This window comes from Scyliorhinus torazame, chromosome 3 (genome assembly GCF_047496885.1).
Source record: "Scyliorhinus torazame isolate Kashiwa2021f chromosome 3, sScyTor2.1, whole genome shotgun sequence".
Classification (NCBI taxonomy): Eukaryota; Metazoa; Chordata; class Chondrichthyes; order Carcharhiniformes; family Scyliorhinidae; genus Scyliorhinus; species Scyliorhinus torazame.
In genome coordinates, this window is record NC_092709.1 from 246,955,391 (window position 1) to 246,970,044 (window position 14,654).

The following is a 14,654-nucleotide window of genomic DNA, read 5'->3' on the forward strand; positions in this document are numbered from 1 at the left end:
ATATTTAGTTCTATGCATCATGGTCAAGAACGATTTTTGAAAACATTGCCATTGCTTAGAAAAGTCTAAAATCTCTGTTTTGCATTTTATTTTTTGTTTCAACTTTGCATCTTCCTCTGAGCTTGCAAGCTGCTGAAAAGCCTAATTTGTACTTTGAGTCGCTCCGCCCTTTGTTTTCCTGTTGCACAGAGGACAGGGATGTTCTGCACAATTTCATAGGGGCTGTGTGGATTGGAGTGGAGGAGGTTTTACTGTTTAGTACTTTGATGTCTGCTCTAATGCAGAGTAACTCCATTTACACAGTCACTGTCACTAGTCATACAGTAGTTGCCCAATTTCTAAAGCATTCCCCTATTTCAGAAGCTCCGCTATGATTGATGACAAATAATAAATTAATAACCTAAGTTGCCATTCTCTTTCTAAGTTTGCAAATTACATCATTCAAAAGCCTAAGTCGAAGTTTTCAACATTTATTTCCTCAGATATTTTTATTCACGCCTCCCCTTACCATTATATTGCTTATATGTTCCTCTTTGACTTGCTTGCCACTGTTAATCCAATGGGCGGAAATGGAGGGTAGTATTTAATCAGGCAGGAACCTGATGGGTGGGGTCCTTCCATCCTCCAGCCATGGCATGAAGTCCCATGGATAGCCTTCCCACCCGCTGCTAATTGAGACCTTTAAATAAACAATTAATGCCAATTTAAGGGCTTCATCCCGCCGCCACCCAAATTAACTCATGTGAGAACCACGACCAGCAATCGCAGGCAAGGTCCTTGATCCCGAGGAAGGCCCTCCACTGTCAGAAAAAAACTGCAAAACGGAGAAATAAGAATATTGGTCTGAACTGTTTTTTCCTTCTGAGTGGCACTTAATTTGATGGTCCTTCCCCAAAGAAGGAGGCCCGGAGCTCCTGCCGGCTGGAGAGCCAGCAAGTGAGACTTCTCCCCCCACCCCACCCCCACCCCAATCAGAATCAGCTCCATTAAATGCAGCTCTTTTTGCTTTCCTGAAATTTTACTGCAAGTTTTGAGTTGCTTACAGGAAATATGTTCCAAATAACTCATTTTATGCATGGACACTGAGATAATTTGCTGTATTTGATGCTTCCAGAGCTAAAATTTGGTGCAATAGGGAGTGCATCTTGAAAATTTGGGCACAAGTCCAATTCATAGCCCCCAGGAATTGATATCCATTTTAGCCTCCGGAATTTTCTTCCCTAATGGAAAATTCTGAGGGCCAACCATCTGGAGCATGTCCAAATTTCCCATCTGTGCCACAGTCATGGAAAGTTTAACACCGGGTGTGCTGAACAAAAAGAAATACCTACATATGTTTCACAGAACCAAAGGTTTCAAATCAGAAATCCTGCTACAAAACATAGAACACAGTCAATGCTTAGGTTCTTAGATCAGCAAAAGATTGAGTGAGAATTAAACGCTGGACAAGTGGAGTAGCAGCAATTTGCTGTCCGTGCAAATGAGAGTTCTTATACAAGCTATTGAATTCTCGGAAATGTCAAAAGGAAAATGTTTTGGAGAAGGTTGACACTGTTTCATTGTAGTGAACCTCTCTGTGCTTTGATAAGATCCTGTTGGGGACCGTTAATATGTAAGACCAGAACACCCAGCAGTTAACTATACCACAAGATTTCATGTTGTTAAACAAGAAAAAGTTATTGTGTATGAAGAAAAATGAAACAAAGTTTGCCCTGCTAACTTAACACTGTAGCTTATAAAAACATATGCTATGAACTCATTTTTACTTTTTACATACAAATTAGTACACCTTCAACACAGTTCATTTATTCAGCAACCCATATGAATAATTTATAGGAATGATCAATCCACATTCTGGGGGTTACCGTTGACCAGAATCTGAACTGGACCAGCCATATAAATACTGTGGCTACAAGAGCAGATCACAGGCTGGGAATTCTGCAGAGTAATTAATCTTCTGACTCCCCAAAATCTGCCCACCTTCTACAAGTCAGGAGTATGATGGACTACTCTCCATTTGCCTGGATGAGTGTGGCTCCAACAATACTCGAATAGCTCAACACCATTCAGCACATAGCAGCCTGCTTAATTGGCAACCCATCCACCACCTTCAACATTCACGCCCTCCACCACCAACAAACAACGACTTAAATAGAAACAAGTTGACTAAAACCTACAACGTCACTAGATGTACTGCATGAATTCACCGAGGCTCCTCAGACAGCACCTTCCAAACCCACAACCTCAACCATCTAGAAGGGCAGCAGGTGCATGGGAACACCACCATCACACACCTGCCTGACTTGGAACTATATTTCCATTTTTGCACTGCCTCTGGGTCAAAAACCTGGAACTGCCTTCTAAACAGCACTGTAGGTGTTCCTACACCACATGGACTGCTGCGGTGCAAGAAGGCACTTTCTCAAAGGCAATTAGGATGGGCAATAACTGTGAATTTAGCCATAGGTACCCCCATCTCACGAACTGTTAAAAAAGGTACATTGCGAATGGATGTAACTGTCCTCGCTCCAGTGTCCCTGGCTTCATTATGATCTTAGAGATGGATTATTCAGAGTTCACGTTTTTTCATTATCAACTCTGACCTTGAAAGTCAAACATCTTTTACCTTTACAGGCTTTTTTGAGTTGCATTTTCATCAGAGTTGTTCCAACCAGTTTCTGCAGAGAAACAAGTAGGCTAAAACCCACGACTTTACTGGAAGTATAAAACAAGCAATATCAAAACAGCCATCCGTTATAGAAGGAAACTAATGGAAAGAAAAATTAACAAATTTATAATGGGATATTAAAAGCAAAATGCTGCAGATGGTAGAAATCTGAGGTACAAACAGAAAACACTGGAAATTCTCAGCAGCTCTGGCACCATCTGTGGAGAGAGAAACAGAGTTAATGTTTTGAATCGAATAGAACTCTTCATCAGAACTTTGTCTGATATTGCCAATTTTACGCTCCTGCCAAATAAAAAATTTCCACAATCTCCAGTCTTGAATTTTGAGTGGTCAGTTACTTCTTAAACAATAAGTTTATAATCACTGCTGTTTGACCACAACAATCAATGCAATCTTTCAGTTTAGCATTCATCCTTGACCAGAGTAAACTTGACACAGAAAATCTCCAGTGGCTATATCCCAGTGCTGGTATGCGCTTACCTTGGAGGTCCTGTACTGAGCCTACTGAAGATCATGGTGAGGTGCCTTGATTTACATGCAAATGGTGGTACCTGTACTACCAATAACAAATCGTCAGCATACAGCCTCGATGATCAGAAAATTAATTGTCCTCTACTAGGTCAGTGTGGGGATACTAGGGTACCCACCAGAAAGAAATCTAAAATCCATCCATTGACCTCTATAATCTGAGAATGCCTCCTCAAAGGTTTATATTGGATAGTGACTTATGCCTCCTCAAAGGTTTATATTGGATAGTGACTTATCCACCTAACTCAGTTTGAATCTCAAGTCTAACCAGCTTATATTCATCTGATCCACAAATCCCGATAATTATGAATAAGAAAGACCACTTGGTTTCTCTTAACTTTTCATTGAGAAACACTCCTCAGTTCTCCCATCACGGTCCCCAATTACTTCTTACCTTATTCCATGATTTTCCCCTTCACTATTCATCCCCAATTCCATTCCATGTATTCAACACTTTGAAGAAGAACTTACTGATAGTATGAAACTTGATTTTTGATAGGATGCATCTGTATCCTCCTGTTCCATTCTCATGGTTTAACATGAAACAATTTTCCACATCTACCTTTGCAATACTATTCACTATTTGATACCTTTATAAGATTTTCACTTGTCACTTCTTTCCAAAACTAATCATCCTAAGTTGTTCCAATCTTTTCATAGACTTTAGTCCTCTGATGTCTTGTTAGCCATCTCTGAACTTCCTTCAGAATTTGAATGTTTCTCTTATTCCTCAATAGCCATAACTTGACTCTGTAGTCAGGGTATGATTTGACCAAGGGACAATGTAGTTTGAGCATGATTAGCCCAAATCCTAACAATTGTTTTTGCTATGGAGTTCAGCATTCAATTTGCTTCATTCGTTTCTAATTTACTATAGTTGGACATGTTGAGCACCAAGTCTACTAAATTCCCAGATTCCTTTTCAGCTTCTTTCTGAGCAACAGAGTACTTCTGTCACCAATTTTTCATTTCTTGTGCAGTACATTTTGGATTTCATCTGTTTTTGTTCCTCCACATACTTATTTTTCCAACTCATTTTGCAGTTCTGAGCTATCTATTCAAAACCGATTGCCCCGCCAGATTTGGCATCATCCGGGCTTTTCAAAGTAACTTCATTGCAGTGTTAATGTAAGCCTACTTGTGACTATAAAATATTATTATTATCTCCTTTGGCTCCAAGAGGAGCTGGGTTGTGGTCTCCCTGAACTGGGAGTTCTTCCAAGTGGGACCTGATGCAATTTTGAATGGCCCAGGCATCTTCTCTTTACGCATGAGTAGTCACTGGATCGTGATCGCCACTCTTCAGGTGTGGGGAAGAGTGGGGTTGGGGGCATGGGGGGAAATGTGATCCCGTCTTTCTGGGGTGGTCAACTTCTTCTAAAATCTTCAGTAATGCATCCCAGCACTGCTGAAAGGGCCACTGCTGGAGGGATTGAGCCTGTCAATTTCAGCAGTGGTAGTGCAGAATGTCACAGCAGATGCAATCCTTATGTAATGTCGGCGGGTGTTTTTAACCCTGATGAATTGCTAAGTGTGGGTAACTATCTACCGAGTTAGTATGGAGTGTAAAAACATTTGAACTTGCATTTCTCCTGTCGGTCACTGAAAATTCAATATGTAACTGCAGTTCTTCTTTCTTGTGCTTTCCAAGCTGAGGTGAGTCTGTTACCTTGATTTCTCACTCTTCTAGAGAGCTTATCTGTTCCTTAGCTACAGGCTCCTGATTCCTCTACTATGCTTATGGCACCTGCCCCTTTTTTTTCTCAATTCAACCAAGCACCTGTTGCATTGAGTGGCTGAGAAAATAGTTAGATGCAAATTCCCAGTGCTTTCTGCTGCTAAAAGGCCACAAAAATCACAGTTCTCCTGCTCAGCAGTAAATTACTTTTTGCTGCACTTGCTTCAGCAAAGCCCTAGACTCAAATTGCAATTGGTTCCTTTCTGCCCTCTTCTTGCAGAATCATTAATCGCCTGACACTACGTTTTGTATCTTCAGTTCTTTAAGTCATTGACAAAGAGAAGTCAGGCTGTATTTGCAAACAAGGCCACTTGGTTTAAAAGCTCATTGTTTGCTTAGTGTGCACAGGTTCAATTTATGACACAGTTTAGGAAGGAATCTGGCATACCAGTTTAGCTTGCTGCAGTGGATATGGCTCTACAGCAGGAAACTATTTGCAATTCAGCCAAAACCACCAAATGAACTGTCTCAGTCAAAGAACTCACCAGGATGTGCAAATATGAAACGTCACACGGATGGTCATCTCAGGTTAGGGTTGAAGATTTTTATGTGGACAGAATAGGCTCAGTTTGAATTGTCACCAGACACTGTACTCAACCCGAGGAAGCTTGATGGGGAGGCAGTGGCACAGTGGTATTGTCACTGGACTAGTAATTCAGAGACCCAGGGTAATGCTCTGGGGACCGGGGTGAAATTTGAATTCAATAGAAATCTGGAATTAGAAGTCTGATGATGACCATGAAACTATTGTCGATTATGATAAAAACGCATCTGGTTCACTAATGTCCTATAGGGAAGGAAATCTGTCATCCTTACCTGGTCTGGCCTATATGTGACTCCAGACCCATAGCAATGCGGCATACTCTTAATGCCCTCTGAAACAGCCTAGCAAGCCACTAGTCAATTAGAGATGGGCAACAAATGCTGACCCAGCCTGCGACGCCCACATCCCATGAATGAATTTTTTAAAATGTTGGAGAAAAGTTTAAATTCACTGTTCCCATCACACCGAGCACAACCTGCAAGTGCCCAGAAAAGAGGTTACAGATCCCACCTAAAATTCCAGACATAGGTTAATTTAAATAGTCAGAATGGATCACCCTCACATGTGAGGGTGCATGTCGGAATGTGCCAGCAATTGTTGGTGCAAGATATCAAGTCACGATACAGTGTGCAATAACTTCATAGTTTGGCACAAAACTAGAACCCAAAGGTTGTGAGTTCAGATCCGACCATAAGCAGTTCAGTCAAGTCTGATAATCTGTGGCTAACATCAAGAAATATTCAATTCTCTTAAAAGCAAAATTGGTTCAATAATTCCTTTGGTGTGTGCAGCCGACTAGTCCTACCTAATCTGGCTGACTCCCATACTGATTCTCAATGCTCTTAAGGCAACAGGGAATGAGAAGAAAATTCTGCTTTCCCAACATTGCTCATACGTACTGTTAGGCAAATTGGACATTCTGAATTCTCCATCCATGTACCCGCACAAGCGCCGGAATGTGGTGTCTAGGGGCTTTTCTCAGTAACTTCATTGCTGTGTTAATGTAAGCCTACTTGTGACAATAACGATTATTATTATTATTATTATGACCTGAAGAACAAATAAATAAAATAAAGTAGCATTAGCAGAACTAATTGTAATGCAGAAGCATTTTTGTATTCAACAAGAACTTAGGGTTATAGAAGCATGAAAGTTTACCACGCAGAATGAGCCGAGCAAACAGCAGTGAAGGAGCCTCAGACTTTGCAATTGTCAAACAGGTTTGAGGTCCTCATAACCTTTATGGGATGGAAGCAAGGTCTGCATGGTGGATGAGCAGTCTGGCCATGGCAACATGGTGCAGGAAGCTATTCAAGTGTGGGGGGAAAACAGTAATATAGTGGTTGTAGGCAACAGTACAGTGAGGGCGATTGATGTTTTTCTCTGTGAAAAAGAGCTAGAGTCCAGAAGGCTGTGATGCCTGCCCAGTGCTAAGGTTTAGGACATTTGCTCAGGGCTGGAGAGGAACTTGCAGTGGGAGGAGGAGAATTCAGTCATCATGGTCCATGTATGTACCAACAACATAGGCAGAACAAGGAAAGAGGTCCTGCATTGTCAGTTTTCAACGCTAGGTAACAAATCAAGAAACAGGACCTCAAAAGTAATAATTTATAATTAATAATAATAATCTTTATTGTCACAAGTAGGATTACATTGCAGTGAAGTTACTGTGAAAAGCCCCTAGTCGCCACATTCCAGCACCTGTTCACATACACAGAGGGAGAATTCAGAGTGTCCAAATTACCTAACAGCACGTCTTTCGAGACCAGTAGGAGGAAACCGGAGCACCCGGAGGAAACCCACGCAGACACGGGGAGAATGTGCAGACTCTGCACAGATAGTGACCCAGCCGGCAATCAAACCTGGGTCCATGGCGCTGTGAAGCCACAGTGTTAACCTCTGTGCTACCGTGCTGCCCTCTGTGTTACCGTGCTGCCCTATGGATTATTGATTAGATGTTACAAACATTAAAAAAAGACAAATTAAATGTTTTGTATCGGAATACACGTAGCATTCATAACAAGTAAATTAATTAATAATTCACACTGAAGTTAATAAATCTGATCAAAGGATTGCATCCTGAATATTGAAGGGCGTATGACGTTCAAGAATAATAGGAAGCTAGGTAAAGATGGAAGGGTAGCACTGTTGATCAAGGATGGCATTTGTGCAATAGTTAGAGATGACCTTGGTTCAAGGGATCAGGACATAGAGTTGGTTTGGGTGGAGATGAGGAATAGGAGAGGAAAGAAGTTGTGGGAATGGTCTTCAGGCCCCCTGACGGTAACCACAATGTGGAACAAAATATGCAAGAAAAAATATTGGGTGTTTGTGATACATGGACAACAATACCCATTGGTTATTTAAATCTAAATTTTATAGAATTTACAGTGCAGAAGGAGGCCATTCGGCCCACCGAGTCTGCACCGGCTCTTGGAAAGAGCACCCTACCCAAGGTCCATACCTCCACCCTATCCCCATAACCCAGTAACCCCACCCAACACCTAAGGGCAATTTTGGACACTATAAGGGCAATTTTAGCATGGCCAATCCACATAATCTGCACATCTTTGGACTGTGGGAGTAAACCAGAGCACCCGGAGGAAACCCACGCACACACGGGGAGGATGTGCAGACTCCGCACAGACAGTGACCCAAGCCGGAATCGAACCTGGGACCCTGGAGCTGTGAAGCAATTGTGCTATCCACAATGCTACCGTGCTGCCCTAAATAAAACTGGAAAATTTAGATTGGCAGTAGTAGCCTGAATGAGGAGCTTGTAGTCTCTTAGAGGAGCACGCTTTGGAACCAAGCAGCGAGCAGGTTATATCTTGGTATTGTGTAATGTGACTGGATTAATTTATGGCCTCAGCATGAAGGCACTCCTAGGTAGCAGCGATCACACTGTGATTGAATTTTACATCCAGTTGAAAAGGAAAAGAGTGGGTCTAAGACTAGTATTTTAAACTTAAATAAAGGTAACTATGTGGGTATGAAAGCTGAGCTTGCTGAAGTGAACTGGGAGAATAATAAAAATTTTAATAATAGCCTTTTGTGATCACAAGTATGAAGTTACTGTGAAAAGCCCCAAGTTGCCACATTCCGGCGCCTGTTCGGGTAAGCTGGTACGGGAATTGAACCCGCGCTGCTGACCTTGTTCTGCATCACAAACCAGCTATCTAGCCCACTGAGCTGGATACGAGACTAGAGGTTAGATCAATAGAGAAGCAGCGATAGATATTTAAGGGGATATTTCAGAATAAATATATTCCTGTTATAAAGAAAAATTCTAAAAGGAGGACCCGACATCCATGTTTAACCAAAGAAGATAAGAGAAGTATCAAACTTAAGAAAAAAACATACAACTGTGCAAAGACAAGTGGCAGGTCTGATGGTTAGTCAGAATATAAAGAACATCAGAGAATGATTAAAAGGTTAATCAGGAGAAAGAAATTAGATTCAAGGGGAAGCTAGTTGGCAATGTAAAAATGGATAGCAAGAGATTCGACAGGTATTTAAAAAGGAAAAGAGTAAATTAAGTCAGTATCCTCTAGAGAGAGAGACAATGGGAGTTAATAATCTCTATCATAAGATAATGATGGATGAAATAACAAATATTTTGCTTCTGTGTTCACTAGAGAGGATACAAGAAACATTTCAGTAATAGCCATAAATCAAGAGTTGGAAGGGGAGGAGAACTTGGTGAAATTACAATCACTCGGGAAGGTGTACTGTGCAAACTGTTGGAGCTGCAGGTTGATAAGTCTCTGAGTCCTGATGGACTTCATCCGAGGATCTTAAAAGAACTGGCTATTGAGGCAGTAAATACATTGGTGTTAATTTTCCAAAATTCATTAGGTTCTGGAAAAGGTCCACAGACTGGAAAGTAGCCAATATAACCTGTCTATTACAGAAGGGAGGAAGGCAGAAAACAGGAAATTATAGGCCAGTTAGCTTGACATTTATTAGAATCAATCATTAAGGAGGTTAAAGCTGGGCATTTAGAGAAACTCAAGCTAATTGGGAAGAGTCAGCATAGTTTTGTGAAAGGGATATCATATCTAACAATTTATTGGCGTTCTTTGAAGTAATATGTGCTGTGGATAAAGGGGAGCCTGTAGACTTGCTGTACTTAGATTTTCAAGAAGCATTTGAGAAGGTGCCACATCAAAGGTTATTGCAGAAAGTAAAATCTCATAGTGTATGGGGTAAAATATTAGCATGGATAGAAGATTGGCTAGCTGCCAAAAAACAGAGATTATGTATAAATGGGTCTATTTTTGATTAGCAGGATGTTACAAGTAGAGACTCACACGGGTCTGTTGTAGGACCTCAACTTTTTACAATTTACGACAATGATTTCAATGAGGGGAGCAAGTGCATGGTAGTTAAATTTGCAGATGAAACAAAGATACGTAGGAAAGTATATTGTGAAGAGGACATAAGAGGTTGCAGACAGATATAGATTGGTTGCGTGAGTGGGCAAAACATCTGGCAGTTGGAGGATAATGTGGGAAAATTTGAAGTTGTTCACTTTGGCAGGAATATTCCATCAATGGAGAACACCTGCAGAACCCTGAGGTGCAGAGGAATCTAATTATTCTCATGGGTGAGTCACAAAACCTTAGTATGCAGGTACAGCAAGTAATTAAGAAGGCAAATGGGGGCAGCACGGTGGCACAGTGGGTAGCATTGCTGCCTACAGCACTGAGGACCTGGGTTCGAATCCCAGCCCTGGGTCACTGTCCGTGTGGAGTTTGCACATTCTCCCCGTGTTTGCGTGGATTTTGCCCCCACAGCCGAAAAAAGATGTGCAGGTTAGGTGGATTGGCCACGCTAAGTTGCCCCTTAATTGGAAGAAAAATTATTGGGTACTCTAAATTTATATTTAAAAAAAGAAGGCAAATGGAGTGCTATGCTTTATTATGAAAAACATTGAACATAAAAGTAAGGATGTTATGCTCCAATTATACAGGGCATTGGTGAGACCACATCTCAAACATTGTCTGCAGTTTTGATCTCCTAATTTAAGCAAGGATGTAAATGCATTGGAGGCGGTTCAGATGAGGTTTACTAGATTGATAACCGATTGGGTGGGTTGTCTTATGAGGAAAGGTGAGACAGACTGGGTTTGTTTCCACTGGAGTTAGGGTCGCACAGTGGTTAACACTGCTGCCTCGCAGCTCCAGGGTCCTGTGTTCAATTCCGCCCTCGGGTGACTGTGTGGAGTTTGCACTTTCTCCCCGGGGTTTCCTCTGGGTGCTCCAGTTTCCTCCCACAGTCCAAAGGTGGATTGGCCATGCTGAATTTGCTCTTAATGTCCAAAATGTTAGGTGAGGTTATGGATCGGGTGGAGGCGTGGGCTCAAGTAGGGTGCACTTTCCAAGGCCAAATGGCCTCCTTCTCCACTGTACGTTCTATGATTCTAGTGTTTAGAAGATTGAGGGGTGATTTGATTGAAGAATATAAGATCCTGAACGGGTTTGACAAACTGGACGTGGAAAGGACGATTCCTCTTGTGGGTGAGTCCAGAAGTAGGGGGCATTGTTTTCAAATAGGGGTCGCCCTTTTATGACAAAGATGAGGAGAATTTCTTTTCTCTCAGAGGGTTGTGTGACTTAGGAACTCTCTACCCCAGAAGGCCGTGGAGGTGGGGTCATTGAATATTTTTAAGGCAGTGGTAGATAAATTCTTGTTGGGCGAGGGAATCAAAGGTTATCGGGGTTAGATGGGAATGTAAAACTTGAAACACAAACAGGTCAGCCATGATCTCATCAAATAGTGAAGCAGGCTCGAGGGGTCGAATGGCCCACATCTTATTTTGTATGTTCATATGGAAAGCAGATTCAAGATCCGTCTGGACAGAGGGATCTGGGTCTCCTGTTCATGAATCGCAGAAAGTTGGTATTCAGGTACAGCATGTAATTAAAAAGGCAAATAGAATGTTAGTGTTTATTGTGAAAGGACTGGAGTTTATAAGTAGAGAAGTATTGTTGCAATTGTATAGGGTGGTTGTGAGACCACATCTGGAGTATTGTGTCCAGCTTTGGTTTCCTTATTTGAGGAAGAATGTGGTGACATTGGCGGCAGTTCAGAGGAGGTTTACCAGATTGATTCCGGGAATGAAAGGGTTGATGTATGAGGAGTAATTAAATAGTTTGGGCTTATACTCGCTGGAGTTTAGAAGAATGAGAGACGATCTGATTGAGGTGTTTAAAATACTAAATGAGATAGATAAAGTAAATGTAAACCAAATGCTCCCCCTTGTGGGGAAATCTAGAACGAGAGGTCACGAATCTTGGTTTAGAGGCTGTAGATTTAGAACTAAGATGAGGAGGAACTACTTCTTGCAGATGGTGGTGAATTTGTGGAATTCGCTGCCCTATAATGCGGTGGAATCTGAGTCATTAAATGGTTTTGTGATGAACGGTTACTGTAACACTGTCATCCTTGTCATCATGTAAGGTGATGTCCCCTTTAAGACTGGTCTTGGAACCCTGGGGAACTCCGCCTCCGGCTTCGCCCATCTGGGAGCCGTATATAAGGGGCCGCCTTGTGGGCGGCATAGCTGTTAGCACACATCTCGGCACCAGGCTAGTTTTTAGTTTATTAAAGCCTTCTTTACCGTTTACACTCTAAACGTCGTTATTGAGGGGACCACAGGTTTCAAGATATGGATAGATATATTTAAAAAACAGGTTAAAGGCATATGGGCAACAGGTGGGGAGTTGGATTTGAGACCAGGAAGAGATCGGCCATGATCTGATGGAATGGCAGAGCAAGCTCGAAGGGCTGAATTGCCTCCTTCTGCTCCTAACTCCCATAGGCTGGATTCTTCCGCCCTGCCCGCCGCAAGATCGCATGGGCAGGACACGGACCACGGTAACGTCCTGACCTCGGGCGGGATTCTCTGGTCGTCAGGGAGGCGCGGCCAGAGAATCCCGCCCTATGTTCCTATGAGACCCTTTCTGCACTGATCGAAAAATGAGCCACCCATCCTAACCCAATTTCCAGCTTTTGGTCCATAACCCTGCAGATTACGGCACTTGAGGTGCAAATCCAGAGTTGAGGGTTTCTGCCCTTTCAGGCAGTGAATTCCAGACCTCCAAACCCTCTGGGTGATTTTTTCCCCCCTCACCTCCCCTCTAATCTTTCTACCAATTACTATAAATCTATGGCCCCTAATCACTGACCTCTGTCCTAAAGTAAATAAACCATTTCCATCCATTCTGTCCAGGCCCCTAATAATTTTGTACATCTAAATTAAATCTCCCCTCAGCTTCCTCTGCTCCAAGGAGAACAACCCCAGCTTATCCAATCTTTCCTCAGCTGCAATTTTCCAGTCCGAGCAACACCCTCATAAATCTTCTCCATACCCTCTCTAATATTACATCATCTCTGCAATGAGGTGACCAGAACTGCACACAGTACTCCAGTTGTGTCCTAACTAATGTTTTATATTTTCCAGCATAACCTCCCTGTTCGTATATTCTATGCCTTGGCTAATAAATGAAAAGATTTTATATGCCTTCGACACCACCTTATCAACCTGTCCTGGGGCGGGTTTCTGCCGTAATCGGCCGGGCGGGCAACTCCGGCGGGACGGAGTGGCGTGAACCACTCTGGCATCGGGCCACTCCGCACCTTCAGGTGCTAGGCCCGCCCCGGAGTGGTTTGCGCCCCGCCAGCCGGCAGGAAAGGGGCTTGGCACCATGCCAACCGGCGCCGAAGGGCCTCTGCCGGCCAGCGCGAGTTGGCGCATATGCGGGAGCGCCAGCGTGTGCTGGCGTCATCCCCGCGCATGCACTGAGGGCTTTGTTTCCACATCGAGAATGGGGGACCGGTACAGCCTCCGGTACGGAAGGAGAGAGTGCCCCCACGACACAGGCCCACCCGCGGATCGGTGGGCCCCGATCGCGGGCCAGGCCACCTCCCGGGGCCAGATACCCCCGCGCCGCCTCAAGAACCCCAGAGGCCGCCCACGCCGCCAGGTCCCGCCAGTAAGGACCTACTCCAATTTACACCGGCGGGACTGGCAAAAGACGGGCGGGACTTCGGCCTATCGCGGGCCGGAGAATTCGGACAGCCCCGGGGCCCATTGAATCGCGCCAGACCCCGCCATTCTCCGCGGTGGGTGGCGTGACTCACGCCGGGCCGATTTTTGGGGGGCAGGAAAATTTGGAGGGCGGCGGGGGCGGGATTCACGCCGACCCCCAGCGATTCTCCGACCCGGCGGGGGGGTGCAGAATCCCGCCGCTGTTCCCTTCAGGGATCAGTGGGGATGCACTCCAAGGTCTCTCACTTCCTCGACATCTTAGTATCCTCCTATTTATTAATCCTTTGCCTTATTTGGCCTCTCCAAATGCATCACCTCACATTTTTCTGGGTTGAATTCTATTTGCCACTTTTCTGCCCATCATTCATACCCTCCAAAAGTATGCTCACTGCCAATGAAATCAATGATGGGTACTTGCAGACGAAGGGGTCACTCCTCGCTGAAAATGTCACTTGATGTCCATCTTTGCCACCTCTGTTTCACTGCAGGGGCAGTGACAAAAATCTATCTGCATCATGCACCTACAAGGCAAACACAGCAATTAGCTCGAGAAGCCAGTCAGCAAAATCGCTGACAGCTGCAAAACTATTTACAAAATAAATATATCCCTATAACGCCACAAGCGTGTGCATAAGTAAAGAATTCTGTAGATACATAGAGAGAAACCAAACTTAAACTTAGAATCATGAGCTAATAATACCGAAAATAATCAAAGGAACAATTTTTCAATCTTCCACGATTATGCAAATTGTACAATGGGAGTGTTATTCAAGGAGAGAGAGGATAATTAAAGTAACTATAGACAATCCAGTTTAACATCAGAAATAGCCAAACACAAGAGCAATTTTAATGTTTGTCCACAGTGTAAAATGGGCAATATTGGATTGGTGCCCTGTTATAGATCCCTCCTGATTTTAGTTTTCATGGAAGTCATGGAAATGAAAATTGGGAGAGCTGTATAACGGGTGACTGAATCGATATTGTCCATTGATGCCATATCCCAGAATAAAAATACTCACTTGAAGTCACTTTAGAAATGCATAGGTTAAATAAGAATAGCTTAAATGGATTTGTTGAAGTTGTATTTGGCAACGTTTTT

General features: G+C 43.3%; 1 protein-coding gene across 4 annotated transcripts in view; it reads left to right on the forward strand.

Moving 5' to 3' along the window:
- Positions 1 to 14,654, forward strand: part of LOC140409039 (potassium/sodium hyperpolarization-activated cyclic nucleotide-gated channel 1-like) — a 478,762-nt gene that overhangs the window by 442,991 nt on the left and 21,117 nt on the right. The window lies entirely within an intron of this gene.